The 17,348-nt window shown below is 45.1% G+C and overlaps 1 protein-coding gene across 2 annotated transcripts in view; it reads left to right on the top strand.

Moving 5' to 3' along the window:
- The window catches only part of diaph3 (diaphanous-related formin 3), a 228,149-nt gene that overhangs the window by 110,872 nt on the left and 99,929 nt on the right, over positions 1-17,348 (top strand). The gene's annotated exons all lie outside the window — the stretch shown is intronic.

Genomic DNA, 17,348 nt, shown 5'->3' with positions numbered 1-17,348 from the left:
TGTAACTTGCTGAAAACAGTACAGTGTTTTCATAACATCTCGAATAAACATAACAAAACATTTTTATCCAGAGTGCTTCAAACATGATTTAGAGCTTGTTTATGGAAAAGTGCTTATTTCTGCATTTCAATGTTGCAACTTGCTGAAAACTGTCCACGGCGTTCATTTCATCTCAACCTAGACACAGCACAGCAAAAATTGGACATCCAGAGTGATCAAACATGATTTAGAGCTTGTTTATGGAAAAGTGCTTATTTCTGCATTTCAATGTTGCAACTTGCTGAAAACTATCCACGGTGTTCATTTCTCTCAACCTAGACACAGCACAGCAAAAATTGGACATCCAGAGTGCATTCAAACATGATTAGAGCTTGTTTATGGAAAAGTGCTTATTTCTGCATTTCAATGTTGTAACTTGCTGAAAACAGTCTACAGTGTTTTCAAACATCTCGAATAACATAAAAAAAACATTTTTTATCCAGAGTGCTTCAAACATGATTTAGAGCTTGTTTATGGAAAAGTGCTTATTTCTGCATTTCAATGTTGCAACTTGCTGAAAACTGTCCACGGTGTTCATTTCATCTCAACTAGACACAGCACAGCAAAATTGACATCCAGAGTGATCAAACATGATTTAGAGCTTGTTTATGGAAAAGTGCTTATTTCTGCATTTCAATGTTGTAACTTGCTGAAAACAGTCTACATTCATAACATCTCGAATAAACATAACAAAAAATTTTTTATCCAGAGTGCATCAAACATGATTTAGAGCTTGTTTATGGAAAAGTGCTTATTTCTGCATTTCAATGTTGCAACTTGCTGAAAACTATCCACGGTGTTCATTTCATCTCACCTAGACACAGCACAGCAAAAATGGAACATCCAGAGTGCATCAAACATGATTTAGAGCTTGTTTATGGAAAAGTGCTTATTTCTGCATTTCAATGTTGTAACTTGCTGAAAACAGTCTACAGGTTTTCATAACATCTCAATATAAACATAACAAAACATTTTTATCCAGAGTGCTTCAAACATGATTTAGAGCTTGTTTATGGAAAAGTGCTTATTTCTGCATTTCAATGTTGCAACTTGCTGAAAACTGTCCACGGCGTTCATTTCATCTCAACCTAGACACAGCACAGCAAAAATTGGACATCCAGAGTGCATCAAACATGATTTAGAGCTTGTTTATGGAAAAGTGCTTATTTCTGCATTTCAATGTTGCAACTTGCTGAAAACTACCACGGTGTTCATTTCATCTCAACCTAGACACAGCACAGCAAAAATTGGACATCCAGAGTGCATCAAACATGATTTAGAGCTTGTTTATGGAAAAGTGCTTATTTCTGCATTTCAATGTTGTAACTTGCTGAAAACAGTCTACAGTGTTTCATTAACATCTCGAATAAACATAACAAAAACATTTTTTTATCCAGAGTGCTTCAAACATGATTTAGAGCTTGTTTATGGAAAAGTGCTTATTTCTGCATTTCAATGTTGCAACTTGCTGAAAACTGTCCACGGCGTTCATTCATCTCAACTAGACACAGCACAGCAAAAATTGGACATCCAGAGTGCATCAAACATGATTTAGAGCTTGTTTATGGAAAAGTGCTTATTTCTGCATTTCAATGTTGCAACTTGCTGAAAACTATCCACGGTGTTCATTTCATCTCAACCTAGACACAGCACAGCAAAAATTGAACATCCAGAGTGCATCAAACATGATTTAGAGCTTGTTTATGGAAAAGTGCTTATTTCTGCATTTCAATGTTGTAACTTGCTGTGAAAACAGTCTACAGTGTTTTCATAACATCTCGAATAAACATAACAAAAACATTTTTTATCCAGAGTGCTTCAAACATGATTTAGAGCTTGTTTATGGAAAAGTGCTTATTTCTGCATTTCAATGTTGCAACTTGCTGAAAACTGTCCACGGGTTCATTTCATCTCAACCTAGACACAGCACAGCAAAAATTGGACATCCAGAGTGCATCAAACATGATTTAGAGCTGTTTATGGAAAAGTGCTTATTTCTGCATTTCAATGTTGTAACTTGCTGAAAACAGTCTACAGTGTTTTCATAACATCCGAATAAACATAAACACAACAAAACATTTTTATCCAGAGTGCATCAAACATGATTTAGAGCTTGTTTATGGAAAAGTGCTTATTTCTGCATTTCAATGTTGCAACTTGCTGAAAACTATCCACGGTGTTCATTTCATCTCAACCTAGACACAGCACAGCAAAATTGGACATCCAGAGTGCATCAAAACATGATTTAGAGCTTGTTTATGGAAAAGTGCTTATTTCTGCATTTCAATGTGTAACTTGCTGAAAACAGTCTACAGTGTTTCATAACATCTCGAATAAACATAACAAAACATTTTTTATCCAGAGTGCTTCAAACATGATTTAGAGCTTGTTTATGGAAAAGTGCTTATTTCTGCATTTCAATGTTGCAACTTGCTGAAAACTGTCCACGGCGTTCATTTCATCTCAACTAGACACAGCGCACAGCAAAAATTGGACATCCAGAGTGCATCAAAACATGATTTAGAGCTTGTTTATGGAAAAGTGCTTATTTCTGCATTTCAATGTTGCAACTTGCTGAAAACTATCCACGGGTTCATTTCATCTCAACTAGACACAGCACAGCAAAAATTGAACATCCAGAGTGCATCAAACATGATTTAGAGCTTGTTTATGGAAAAGTGCTTATTTCTGCATTTCAATGTTGTAACTTGCTGAAAACAGTCTACAGTGTTTTCATAACATCTCGAATAAACATAACAAAAACATTTTTTATCCAGAGTGCTTCAAACATGATTTAGAGCTTGTTTATGGAAAAGTGCTTATTTCTGCATTTCAATGTTGCAACTTGCTGAAAACTGTCCACGGCGTTCATTTCATCTCAACCTAGACACAGCACAGCAAAAATTGGACATCCAGAGTGCATCAAACATGATTTAGAGCTTGTTTATGGAAAAGTGCTTATTTCTGCATTTCAATGTTGCAACTTGCTGAAAACTATCCACGGTGTCATTTCATCTCAACCTAGACACAGCACAGCAAAAATTGGACATCCAGAGTGCATCAAACATGATTTAGAGCTTGTTTATGGAAAAGTGCTTATTTCTGCATTTCAATGTTGTAACTTGCTGAAAACAGTCTACAGTGTTTCATAACATCTCGAATAAACATAACAAAACATTTTTTATCCAGAGTGCTTCAAACATGATTTAGAGCTTGTTTATGGAAAAGTGCTTTTTTCTGCATTTCAATGTTGCAACTAGCTGTGAAAACTGTCCACGGTGTTCATTTCATCTCAACTAGACACAGCACAGCAAAAATTGGACATCCAGAGTGCATCAAACATGATTTAGAGCTTGTTTATGGAAAAGTGCTTATTTCTGCATTTCAATGTTGCAACTTGCTGAAAACTATCCACGGTGTTCATTTCATCTCAACTAGACACAGCACAGCAAAAATTGGACATCCAGAGTGCATCAAACATGATTTAGAGCTTGTTTATGGAAAAGTGCTTATTTCTGCATTTCAATGTTGCAACTTGCTGAAAAACTGTCCACGGTGTTCATTCATCTCAACTAGACACAGCACAGCAAAAATTGGACATCCAGAGTGCATCAAACATGATTTAGAGCTTGTTTATGGAAAAGTGCTTATTTCTGCATTTCAATGTTGCAACTTGCTGAAAACAGTCCACAGTGTTTTCATTTCATCTCAAAATAAACATAACACAAAAATTTTTTTATCCAGAGTGCATCAAACATGATTTAGAGCTTGTTTATGGAAAAGTGCTTATTTCTGCATTTCAATGTTGCAACTTGCTGAAAACTATCCACGGTGTTCATTTCATCTCAACTAGACACAGCACAGCAAAAATTGAACATCCAGAGTGCATCAAACATGATTTAGAGCTTGTTTATGGAAAAGTGCTTATTTCTGCATTTCAATGTTGTAACTGCTGAAAACAGTCTACAGTGTTTTCATAACATCTCGATAAAACATAACAAAAAATTTTTTATCCAGAGTGCATCAAACATGATTTAGAGCTTGTTTATGGAAAAGTGCTTATTTCTGCATTTCAATGTTGCAACTTGCTGAAAACTGTCCACGGCGTTCATTTCATCTCAACCTAGACACAGCACAGCAAAAATTGAACATCCAGAGTGCATCAAACATGATTTAGAGCTTGTTTATGGAAAAGTGCTTATTTCTGCATTTCAATGTTGCAACTTGCTGAAAACAGTCTACAGTGTTTTCATAACATCTCAAATAAACAAACAAAAACATTTTTTTATCCAGAGTGCTTCAAACATGATTTAGAGCTTGTTTATGGAAAAGTGCTTATTTCTGCATTTCAATGTTGCAACTTGCTGAAAACTGTCACGGCGTTCATTTCATCTCAACTAGACACAGCACAGCAAAATTGGACATCCAGAGTGCATCAAACATGATTTAGAGCTTGTTTATGGAAAAGTGCTTATTTCTGCATTTCAATGTTGCAACTTGCTGAAAACTGTCCACGGGTCATTTCATCTCAACCTAGACACAGCACAGCAAAAATTGGACATCCAGAGTGCATCAAACATGATTTAGAGCTTGTTTATGGAAAAGTGCTATTTCTGCATTTCAATGTTGTAACTTGCTGAAAACAGTCTACGTGTTTTCATAACATCTCGAATAAACATAACAAAAAATTTTTTTATCCAGAGTGCTTCAAACATGATTTAGAGCTTGTTTATGGAAAAGTGCTTATCTGCATTTCAATGTTGCAACTTGCTGAAAACTGTCCACGGCGTTCATTTCATCTCAACCTAGACACAGCACAGCAAAAATTGACATCCAGAGTGCATCAAACATGATTTAGAGCTTGTTTATGGAAAAGTGCTTATTTCTGCATTTCAATGTTGCAACTTGCTGAAAACTATCCACGGTGTTCATTCATCTCAAACTAGACAGCACAGCAAAAATTGGACATCCAGAGTGCATCAAACATGATTTAGAGCTTGTTTATGGAAAAGTGCTTATTTCTGCATTTCAATGTTGCAACTTGCTGAAAACTGTCCACGGTGTCATTTCATCTCAACCTAGAACAGCACAGCAAAAATTGATATCCAGAGTGCATCAAACATGATTTAGAGCTTGTTTATGGAAAAGTGCTTATTTCTGCATTTCAATGTTGTAACTTGCTGAAAACAGTCTACAGTGTTTTCATAACATCTCGAATAAACATAACAAAAACATTTTTTTATCCAGAGTGCTTCAAACATGATTTAGAGCTTGTTTATGGAAAAGTGCTTATTTCTGCATTTCAATGTTGCAACTTGCTGAAAACTGTCCACGGTGTTCATTTCATCTCAACCTAGACACAGCACAGCAAAAATTGGATATCCAGTGCATCAAACATGATTTAGAGCTTGTTTATGGAAAAGTGCTTATTTCTGCATTTCAATGTTGTAACTTGCTGAAAAACTATCCACGGTGTCATTTCATCTCAACTAGAAACAGCACAGCAAAAATTGACATCCAGAGTGCAAAAACATGATTTAGAGCTTGTTTATGGAAAAGTGCTTATTTCTGCATTTCAATGTTGTAACTTGCTGAAAACATCTACAGTGTTTCATTAACATCTCGAATAAACATAACAAAAATTTTTTATCCAGAGTGCTTCAAACATGATTTAGAGCTTGTTTATGGAAAAGTGCTTATTTCTGCATTTCAATGTTGCAACTTGCTGAAAACGTCCACGGTGTTCATTCATCTCAACTAGACACAGCACAGCAAAAATTGGACATCCAGAGTGCATCAAACATGATTTAGAGCTTGTTTATGGAAAAGTGCTTATTTCTGCATTTCAATGTTGCACTTGCTGAAAACTATCCACGGTGTTCATTTCATCTCAACCTAGACACAGCACAGCAAAATTGGACATCCAGAGTGCATCATCAAACATGATTTAGAGCTGTTTATGGAAAAGTGCTTATTTCTGCATTTCAATGTTGCAACTTGCTGAAAACATGTACCGTTTTCATAACATCTCGACTAAACATAACAAAAAATTTTTTATCCAGAGTGCATCAAACATGATTTAGAGCTTGTTTATGGAAAAGTGCTTATTTCTGCATTTCAATGTTTCATTGCAACTTGCTGAAAACTGTCCACGGTGTTCATTTCATCTCAACCTAGACACAGCACAGCAAAATTGGACATCCAGAGTGCATCAAACATGATTTAGAGCTTGTTTATGGAAAAGTGCTTATTTCTGCATTTCAATGTTGCAACTTGCTGAAAACGTCCACGGTGTTCATTACATCTCGAATATAAACACAAAAAAAACATTTTTTATCCAGAGTGCATCAAACATGATTTAGAGCTTGTTTATGGAAAAGTGCTTATTTCTGCATTTCAATGTTGCAACTTGCTGAAAACTATCCACGGTGTCATTTCATCTCAACTAGACACAGCACAGCAAAAATTGGACATCCAGAGTGCATCAAACATGATTTAGAGCTTGTTTATGGAAAAGTGCTTATTTCTGCATTTCAATGTTGCAACTTGCTGAAAACAGTCCAGTGTTCATAACATCTCGAAACTATACACAGCACAAAAAATTTTTTATCCAGAGTGCTTCAAACATGATTTAGAGCTTGTTTATGGAAAAGTGCTTATTTCTGCATTTCAATGTTGCAACTTGCTGAAAACTGTCCACGGCGTTCATTTCATCTCAACCTAGACACAGCACAGCAAAATGGACATCCAGAGTGCATCAAACATGATTTAGAGCTTGTTTATGGAAAAGTGCTTATTTCTGCATTTCAATGTTGCAACTTGCTGAAAACTATCCACGGTGTTCATTTCATCTCAACATAGACACAGCACAGCAAAAATGGACATCCAGAGTGCATCAAACATGATTTAGAGCTTGTTATGGAAAAGTGCTTATTCTGCATTTCAATGTTGTAACTTGCTGAAAACAGTCTACAGTGTTTCTTAAAATCTCGAATAAACATAACAAAAACATTTTTTTATCCAGAGTGCTTCAAACATGATTTAGAGCTTTTTATGGAAAAGTGCTTATTTCTGCATTTCAATGTTGCAACTTGCTGAAAACTGTCCACGGCGTTCATTCATCTCAACTAGACACAGCACAGCAAAAATTGGACATCCAGAGTGCATCAAACATGATTAGAGCTTGTTTATGGAAAAGTGCTTATTTCTGCATTTCAATGTTGCAACTTGCTGAAAAACTATCCACGGTGTCATTTCATCTAACCTAGACACAGCACCAGCAAAAGGAACATCAGAGTGCATCAAACATGATTTAGAGCTTGTTTATGGAAAAGTGCTTATTTCTGCATTTCAAGTTGTAACTTGCTGAAAACAGTTCCAGTGTTTTCAATATGGACAACACTACAGGGGTTATTAATAGGACCAACACTACAGGGTTATTAATATGGACCAACACTACAGGGGTTATTAATATGGACCAACACTACAGGGGTTGTAGTATATTAGGGGAGGGGAGGGGAGGAAGAGACAGGGTGGGGGGTTTGTAGTATATTAGGGAAGGGGAGGAAAGAGACGCGTGGGTGGGGGGTGTAGTATATTAGGGGAGGGGAGGAGAGAGACAGGGTGGGGGGTTGGTAGTATATTAGGGAAGGGAGGGGAAGAGACGGGGTGGGGTTGTAGTATATTAGGGGAGGAAGAGAGAGGACAGGGTTGGGGGTGTAGTTTATTAGGGGAGGAAGAGACTGGGTGGGGGGTTTGTGTAGTAGATTAGGGGAGGGGAGGAAGAGATTGGGTGGGGGGTTGTAGTATATAGGGAGGGGGGGAGGAAGAGACTGGTGGGGGTTGTAGTATATTAGGGGAGGAAGAGACAGGATGGGGGGTTGTTGTATATTAGGGGAGGGAAGAGACGGGGGGGGGTTGTAGTATATTAGGGGAGGAAGAGATGGGGTGGGGGTTGTAGTATATTAGGGGAGGGGCGGGAGGAAGGAGGAAGAGGACTGGGTGGGGGGTGTGGGGTTAGTATATTAGGGGAGGGGAGGAAGAGACGGGGTGGGGGGTTGTAGTATATTAGGGGAGGGGAGGAAGAGACTGGGTGGGGGGTTGTAGTGTTTTAGGGGAGGAAGAGGAGGGGTGGGGGATTGTAGTATATTAGGGGAGGGGAGGAGAGACGGGGGGGGGGTTGTAGTCTATTAGGGGAGGAAGAGACTGGGTGGGGGGGTTTGTAGTCTATTAGGGGAGGAAGAGACTGGGTGGGGGGTTGTAGTCTATTGGGGAGGAAGAGACGGGTGGGGGTTGTAGTGTATTATTATGGAGGAAGAGACGGGGTGGGGGTGTGTAGTATATATTAGGGAGGAAGAGACTGGGTGGGGGGTTGTAGTAGATTAGGGGAGGGGAGGAAGAGACGGGGGTGGGGGTGTGGGGGTTGTAGTATATTAGGGGAGGGGAGGAAGAGACGGGGTGGGGGTTGTAGTCTATTAGGGGAGGAAGAGACGGGGTGGGGGTTGTAGTGTTTTAGGGGAGGAAGAGGAGGGGGGGGGGGTTGTAGTATATTAGGGGAGGAAGAGACTGGGTGGGGGTTGTAGTGTTTTAGGGGAGGAAGAGGGGTGGGGGGTTGTAGTATTTAGGGGAGGGAAGAGACTGTGGGTGGGGGTTGTAGTATATTAGGGGAGGAAGAGACAGGGTAGGGGTTGTAGTATATTAGGGGAGGGGAGGAAGAGACGGGGTGGGGGTTGTAGTATATTAGGGGAGGAAGAGACTGGGTGGGGGTTGTAGTATATTAGGGGAGGGGAGGAAAGACGGGGTGGGGGTTGTAGTATATTAGGGGAGGGGAGGAAGAGACGGGTGTGGGGTTGTAGTATATTAGGGGAGGGAGGAAGAGACAGGGTGGGGGTTGTAGTATATTAGGGAAGGGGAGGAAGAGACGGGGTGGGGGTTGTAGTATATTAGGGGAGGAAAGAGACTGGGTGGGGGTTGTAGTATATTAGGGCAGGAAGAGACAGGGTGGGGGGTTGTATATTAGGGGAGGAAGAGACAGGGTGGGGGGTTGTATATAGGGAGGAAGAGACGGGGTGGGGTTGTAGTATATTAGGGGAGGGGAGGAAGAGACAGGGTGGGGGTTGTAGTATATTAGGGGAGGGAGGAAGAGACGGGGTGGGGGTTGTTATATTAGGGGAGGGGAGGAAGAGACTGGGTGGGGGGTTGTAGTATATTAGGGGAGGAAGAGACGGGTGGGGGGTTGTAGTATATTAGGGGAGGGGAGGAAGAGACGGGGTGGGGGGTTGTAGTATATTTGGGGAGGAAGAGACGGGTGGGGGTTGTAGTATATTAGGGGAGGAAGAGACTGGGTGGGGGTTGTAGTATATTAGGGGAGGAGAGACTGGGGTGGGGGTGTAGTATTTAGGGGAAGGAAGAGACGGGTGGGGGGTTTGTAGTATATTAGGGGAGGAAGAGGAGGGGTGGGGGGTTGTAGTATATTGGGGGAGGAAGAGGAGGGGTGGGGGGTTGTAGTATATTACGGGGGAGGAAGAGACTGGGTGGGGGGTTGTAGTATATTAGGGGAGGAAGAGGAGTGGTGGGGGGTTGTAGTATATTAGGGGAGGAAGAGACTGGGTGGGGGGTTGTAGTATATTAGGGGAGGGGAGGAAGAGACGGGGTGGGGGGTTGTAGTATATTAGGGGAGGAAGAAGAGGGGTGGTGGGTTGTAGTGTTTAGGGGAGGAAGAGACGGGGTGGGGGGTTGTAGTATATTAGGGCAGGAAGAGACTGGGTCGGGGGTTGTAGTGTTTTAGGGGAGGAAGAGACGGGGTCGGGGGTTGTAGTGTTTTAGGGCCTCTACTGTCTGACCTGTCCTTTAAATGTCCAAACAATTCCCTGAGCAGGTCTGACATTTACCTGATCCCCCTGATGTGCCTTCTGCATGCTTTTGGTCAGCAGTGGGAGATGATTGAATTCAGAATTGATTTACGGCATTGACGAGTCTAATTAAGCTACCAGGAATGGTTGGCTTTAAAAACGTGGGTGGAACTGAGCTTTTCACAACAACAAAACAGCAGAATCATTATATTTATCTCACCGCAGGTTTCTCTCTGTTCTGAGGACAGAAAACACCACAGATTCACATCTGGACAATACATACATACATCATATGGTCCATAGGAGGACGACACATTCAGTCCCATGGGGGGGGATTTTGATCATTAGCAGCAATTGTCCTTATTCTGCTCTGCATTATTTGGTGTTTTACGTTGTGCACAGAGGATATCTTTGCAGAATTCTGTATGCAGAGCGTCTCTCGCTCTGTCCGTCTCTCGCTCTGTCCGTCTCTCGCTCTGTCCGTCTCTCGCTCTGTCCGTCTCTCGCTCTGTCCGTCTCTCGCTCTGTCCGTCTCTCGCTCTGTCCGTCTCTCCTCTCGCTCTGTCCGTCTCTCGCTCTGTCCCGTCTCTCGCTCTGTCCGTCTCTCACTCTGTCCGTCTCTCGCTCTTCTCTCTCTCTCTCTCTCCCGCTCTCTCTCGCTCTCGTTCTCTCTCCTCGGCTCGTTCTCTCTCTCTCTCTTGCTCATTCTCTCTCTCTCTCTCTCTCTCTCTCTCTCTCTCTCTCTCTCTCTCTCTCTCTCTCTCTCTCATTCTCTCCTCTCGTTTCTCTCTCTCTCTCTCGTCTCTCTCTCTCTCTCTCGTTCTCTCTCTCTCTCTTGTTCTCTCTCTCGTTCTCTCTCTCTCTCTTGTCTCTCTCTCGTTCTCTCTCTCTCTCTTGTTCTCTCTCTCTTGTTCTCTCTCTCTCGTTCTCTCTCTCGTTCTCTCTCTCGTTCTCTCTCTCTCGTTCTCTCTCTCTCGTCTCTTCCTCATTCTCTCTCTCTCATTCTCTCTCATTCTCTTCTCCTCTCTCTCTCTCTCTCTTCTCTCTCTCATTCTCTTCGTTTCTCTCTCTTCTCTCTTGTTCTCTCTCTGTTCTCTCTCTCTGTCTCTCTCTCTCTCTCTCTCTGTTCTCTCTCTCTCTCTCTTGTTCTCTCTCTCTCTCTTCGTTCTCTCTCTCTCGTTCTCTCTCTCTCGTTCTCTCTCTCGTTCTCTCTCTCTCGTTCTCTCTCTCTCGTTCTCTCTCTCTCGTTCTCTCTCTCTCGTTCTCTCTCTCTGTCCTCTCTCTCTCTCTCTCTCTCTCTCTCTCCTCATTTCTCTCTCTCTCTCTCATTCTCTCTCTCTCTCTCTCTCTCTCATTCTCTCTCTCTCTCTCTCATTCTCTCTCTCTCTCATTCTCTCTCATTCTCTCTCTCTCATTCTCTCTCTCTCTCTCTCATTCTCTCTTTGTCGGTGAGAAAAGGGAGGGAGACGACATAGTATGGAGCAGCTCAACTCCATGATTTAGACTCCAATCAGGGCCAGGGGGAAGGAGGTGCAGGGGAAAGGCCTATTGTTTTATGGACCGAAGCTCAGAGACTCTCTGCCTGCCCACTGACAGAGCCAGCCAGCCCAGACTCCCCGGATGCTCCCCAAATCACACCCTAGTCTCTATATAGTGCACTCCTTTTGATTAGAGCCTGTAAGGATCAGGTCTAAAGTAGTGTACTAATTTAGGGATTAGGGTGCCATTTGGAATGCACTACGTCTCCCGAGTCCTCCGGAGTTAATTTATGACCGGGAGGCCACAACAGAGGAGCAGGAGAGAGGCCACAACAGAGGAGCAGGAGAGAGGCCACAACAGAGGAGCAGGAGAGAGGCCACAACAGAGGAGCAGGAGAGAGGCCACAACAGAGGAGCAGGAGAGAGGCCACAACAGAGGAGCAGGAGAGAGGCCACAACAGAGGAGCAGGAGAGAGGCCACAACAGAGGAGCAGGAGAGAGGCCACAACAGAGGAGCAGGAGAGAGGCCACAACAGAGGAGCAGGAGAGAGGGCCACAACAAGGAGAGGAGAGAGGCAAGGAGAGAGAGAGGCCACAACAGAGGAGCAGGAGAGAGGCCACAACAGAGGAGCAGGAGAGAGGCCACAACAGAGGAGCAGGAGAGAGGCCACAACAGAGGAGCAGGAGAGAGGCCACAACAGAGGAGCAGGAGAGAGGCCACAACAGAGGAGCAGGAGAGAGGCACAACAGAGGAGCAGGAGAGAGGCCACAACAGAGGAGCAGGAGAGAGGCCACAACAGAGGAGCAGGAGAGAGGCCACAACAGAGGAGCAGGAGAGAGGCACACCAGAGGAGCAGGAGAGAGGCACACCAGAGGAGCAGGAGAGAGGCACACCAGAGGAGCAGAGAGGAGAGAGGCACACCAGAGGAGCAGGAGAGAGGCACACCAGAGGAGCAGGAGAGAGGCACACCAGAGGAGCAGGAGAGAGGCACACCAGAGGAGCAGGAGAGAGGCACACCAGAGGAGCAGGAGAGAGGCCACACCAGAGGAGCAGGAGAGAGGCACACCAGAGGAGCAGGAGAGAGGCCACACCAGAGGAGCAGGAGAGAGGCAGCAGGAGAGAGGCCACACCAGAGGAGCAGGAGAGAGGCCACACCAGAGGAGCAGGAGAGAGGCACACCAGAGGAGCAGGAGAGAGGCACACCAGAGGAGCAGGAGAGAGGCACACCAGAGGAGCAGGAGAGAGGCACACCAGAGGAGCAGGAGAGAGGCACACCAGAGGAGCAGGAGAGAGGCACACCAGAGGAGCAGGAGAGAGGCACACCAGAGGAGCAGGAGAGAGGCACACCAGAGGAGCAGGAGAGAGGCACACCAGAGGAGCAGGAGAGAGGCACACCAGAGGAGCAGGAGAGAGGCACACCAGAGGAGCAGGAGAGAGGCACACCAGAGGAGCAGGAGAGAGGCACAACAGAGGAGCAGGAGAGAGAGGCACAACAGAGGAGCAGGAGAGAGGCACAACAGAGGAGCAGGAGAGAGGCACAACAGAGGAGCAGGAGAGAGGCACAACAGAGGAGCAGGAGAGAGGCACAACAGAGGAGCAGGAGAGAGAGGCACAACAGAGGAGCAGGAGAGAGGCACAACAGAGGAGCAGGAGAGAGGCACAACAGAGGAGGAGGAGAGAGGCACAACAGAGGAGGAGGAGAGAGGCACAACAGGAGCAGGAGAGAGGCACAACAGAGGAGGAGGAGAGAGGCACAACAGAGGAGGAGGAGAGAGGCACAACAGAGGAGCAGGAGAGAGGCCACAACAGAGGAGCAGGAGAGAGGCACAACAGAGGAGCAGGAGAGAGGCACAACAGAGGAGCAGGAGAGAGGCACAACAGAGGAGGAGGAGAGAGGCACAACAGAGGAGGAGGAGAGAGGCCACAACAGAGGAGGAGGAGAGAGGCACAACAGAGGAGCAGGAGAGAGGCACAACAGAGGAGCAGGAGAGAGGCACAACAGAGGAGCAGGAGAGAGGCACAACAGAGGAGCAGGAGAGAGGCACAACAGAGGAGCAGGAGAGAGGCACAACAGAGGAGCAGGAGAGAGGCACAACAGAGGAGAAGGAGAGAGGCCACACCAGAGGAGCAGGAGAGAGGCACACCAGAGGAGCAGGAGAGAGGCACAACAGAGGAGGAGGAGAGAGGCACAACAGAGAAGAACACCTGTAGTAAAAAGTTAAAACGTTGTTAAATATATTTATGAAGCACTTCTTGCAGCCCAGGTCTGGGAGTGTGTTCTGCTCACTGGTAAACTGTGATCTACAGCGGTCTGTTCAGAGAAACGCTCCCATCAGAGAGAACAGAAACAGGATGCTATCGCTCTCCACTCCCACAACAGAGCTGCTATCTCCTCCACTCCCACAACAGAGCTGCTATCTCCTCCACTCCCACAACAGAGCTGCTATCGCCTCCACTCCCACAACAGAGCTGCTATTGACCTCTACTCCCACAACAGAGCTGCTATTGACCTCCACTCCCACAACAGAGCTGCTATTGACCTCCACTCCCACAACAGAGCTGCTATCGCCTCCACTCCCACAACAGAGCTGCTATTGACCTCCACTCCCACAACAGAGCTACTATCGCCTCCACTCCCACAACCGAGCTGCTATCTCCTCCACTCCCACAACAGAGCTGCTATCGACCTCCACTCCCACAACAGAGCTACTATTGACCTCCACTCCCACAACAGAGCTGCTTTCACCTCCACTCCCACAACAGAGCTACTATTGACCTCCACTCCCACAACAGAGCTACTATTGACCTCCACTCCCACAACAGAGCTGCTATTGACCTCCACTCCCACAACAGAGCTGCTATTGACCTCCACTCCCACAACAGAGCTGCTATTGACCTCCACTCCCACAACAGAGCTGCTATTGACCTCCACTCCCGCAACGGAGCTGCTATCGCCTGCACTCCCACAACAGAGCTGCTATCACCTCCACTCCCACAACAGAGCTACCAGTGGTGGCCCTACTCCCTACCAGTGGTGGCCCTACTCCCTACCAGTAGTGGCCCTACTCCCTACCAGTGGTGGCCCTACTCCCTACCAGTGGTGGCCCTACTCCCTACCAGTGGTGGCCCTACTCCCTACCAGTGGTGGCCCTACTCCCTACCAGTGGTGGCCCTACTCCTACCAGTGGTGGCCCTACTCCCTACCAGTGGTGGCCCTACTCCCTACCAGTGGTGGGCCTACTCCCTACCAGTGGTGGGCCTACTCCCTACCAGTGGTGGGCCTACTCCCTACCAGTGGTGGGCCTACTCCCTACCAGTGGTGGGCCTACTCCCTACCAGTGGTGGGCCTACTCCCTACCAGTGGTGGGCCTACTCCCTACCAGTGGTGGTCCTACTCCCTACCAGTGGTGGTCCTACTCCCTACCAGTGGTGGCTCTACTCCCTACCAGTGGTGGCTCTACTCCCTACCAGTGGTGGTCCTACTCCCTACCAGTGGTGGTCCTACTCCCTACCAGTGGTGGTCCTACTCCCTACCAGTGGTGGCCCTACTCCCTACCAGTGGTGGCCCTATTCCCTACCAGTGGTGGCCCTACTCCCTACCAGTGGTGGCCCTACTCCCTACCAGTGGTGGCCCTACTCCCTACCAGTGGTGTGGCCCTACTCCCTACCAGTGGTGGCCCTATTCCCTACCAGTGGTGGCCCTACTCCCTACCAGTGGTGGCCCTACTCCCTACCAGTGGTGGCCCTACTCCCTACCAGTGGTGGCCCTACTCCCTACCAGTGGTGGCCCTACTCCCTACCAGTGGTGTTCCTACCAGTGGTGGCCCTACTCCCTACCAGTGGTGGCCCTACTCCCTACCAGTGGTGGCCCTACTCCCTACTTCTAACAGCTAACTGGACAGGGTTTCAGTAGTAGTTAACTGCTAACAGGACAGGGTTTCAGTAGTTAGCGGCTAACAGGACAGGGTTTCAGTAGTAGTTAACTGCTAACAGGACAGGGTTTCAGTAGTAGTTAACTGCTAACAGGACAGGGTTTCAGTAGTTAGCGGCTAACAGGACAGGGTTTCAGTAGTAGTTAACTGCTAACAGGACAGGGTTTCAGCAGTAGTTTACTGCTAACAGGACAGGGTTTCAGTAGTAGTTAACTGCTAACAGGACAGGGTTTCAGTAGTAGTTAGCTGCTAACAGGACATGGTTTCAGTAGTAGTTAACTGCTAACAGGACAGGGTTTCAGTAGTAGTTAACTGTTAACAGGACTCGGTTTTCAGCAGTAGTTAACTGCTAACAGGACATGGTTTCAGTAGTAGTTAACTGCTAACAGGACAGGGGTTCAGTAGTAGTTAACTGCTAACAGGACATGGTTTCAGTAGTTAGCGGCTAACAGGACAGGGTTTCAGTAGTAGTTAACTGCTAACAGGACTCGGTTTCAGCAGTAGTTAACTGCTAACAGGACATGGTTTCAGTAGTAGTTAACTGCTAACAGGACAGGGGTTCAGTAGTAGTTAACTGCTAACAGGACATGGTTTCAGTAGTTAGCGGCTAACAGGACAGGGTTTCAGTAGTAGTTAACTGCTAACAGGACAGGGTTTCAGTAGTAGTTAACTGCTAACAGGACATGGTTTCAGTAGTTAGCGGCTAACAGGACAGGGTTTCAGTAGTAGTTAACTGCTAACAGGACAGGGTTTCAGTAGTAGTTAACTGCTAACAGGACAGGGTTTCAGTAGTTAGCGGCTAACAGGACAGGGTTTCAGTAGTAGTTAACTGTTAACAGGACTCGGTTTCAGCAGTAGTTAACTGCTAACAGGACAGGGTTTCAGCAGTAGTTAACTGCTAACAGGACAGGGTTTCAGTAGTAGTTAACTGCGAACAGGACAGGGTTTCAGTAGTAGTTAACTGCGAACAGGACAGGGTTTCAGTAGTAGTTAACTGCTAACAGGACAGGGTTTCAGTAGTTAGCGGCTAACAGGACAGGGTTTCAGTAGTTAACTGCTAACAGGACAGGGTTTCAGTAGTAGTTTTTGTTTGTCATGCGGAATACACACACAGGGTTGTATGTATGATCTCTTAGGCTGCGTCCCTAATGGCCCACTATTCACTTTATAGTATCTATAATACACCAGTGGACCAGAGACTGGTCTATAGTTGAGCACTGGGTAGGGAATAGGGTTCCACTTGGGACGATCTCTTGGTGTTTCTGTAGCTTGGAGAGAGAGAACATATTTAACATTAGCATCTAACCTCTACAGGATCGGTTGAAGCTAACGTAGGCTAATGCTAATTAGCATGAGGTTGTAAGTAAACACAAACATTTCCCAGGACATAGACATGTCTGATATGGGCAGAAAGCTTTAACAATTCTTGTTATTCTAACTGCACTGTCCATTTTAACATGAGCTATTACAGTGAAAGAACACCATGCTATTGTTTAAAACCTGTTAAGGCTACCCCCCTACTTTTAATAATGACATATCAGGCAATTTCCGGCCAAACGTTCCCCTAGCGGGATGTATGTCCTAGACAGGTTTAAGAAGATAGAGAACAGTTATGAACTTAAAAAGTTATTAATATACCACTTAGGCACATTTGGCCGGTCTTGATACAAAAGTTTGAACAGAAATGCAATGGTTCATTGTATCAGTCCAAAACTTTGTATGTACACTGCTGCCATCTAGTGGCCAACATCTAAATTGTTTCTTGGAGATGGATTAATACATTATGGCCTTTCTCTTGCATTTCAAAGATGATTAAAAATATATTTAAATTTAGTTTTTTTCATTGTATTGTATCTTTTACCAGATCTAATGTGTTATATTCTCCTACGTTAGATTCACATTTCCACAAACTTCAAAGTGTTTCCTCTCGAAGGGGCAGTTAGATTTGGGTATGTCATTTCAGGTGAACATTGAAACCAAGGATCCGGTCCTTAAATGAACACATTATGGAGATGATGTCATTATTCTACATATTACATATGGAGAT

The sequence above is a fragment of the Oncorhynchus kisutch genome, unplaced genomic scaffold (assembly GCF_002021735.2).
Source record: "Oncorhynchus kisutch isolate 150728-3 unplaced genomic scaffold, Okis_V2 scaffold3667, whole genome shotgun sequence".
In the NCBI taxonomy this organism is placed as follows: domain Eukaryota; kingdom Metazoa; phylum Chordata; class Actinopteri; order Salmoniformes; family Salmonidae; genus Oncorhynchus; species Oncorhynchus kisutch.
Note: the sequence above shows the minus strand (reverse complement) of the source record. Positions and strands in the feature narration are given on the sequence as shown.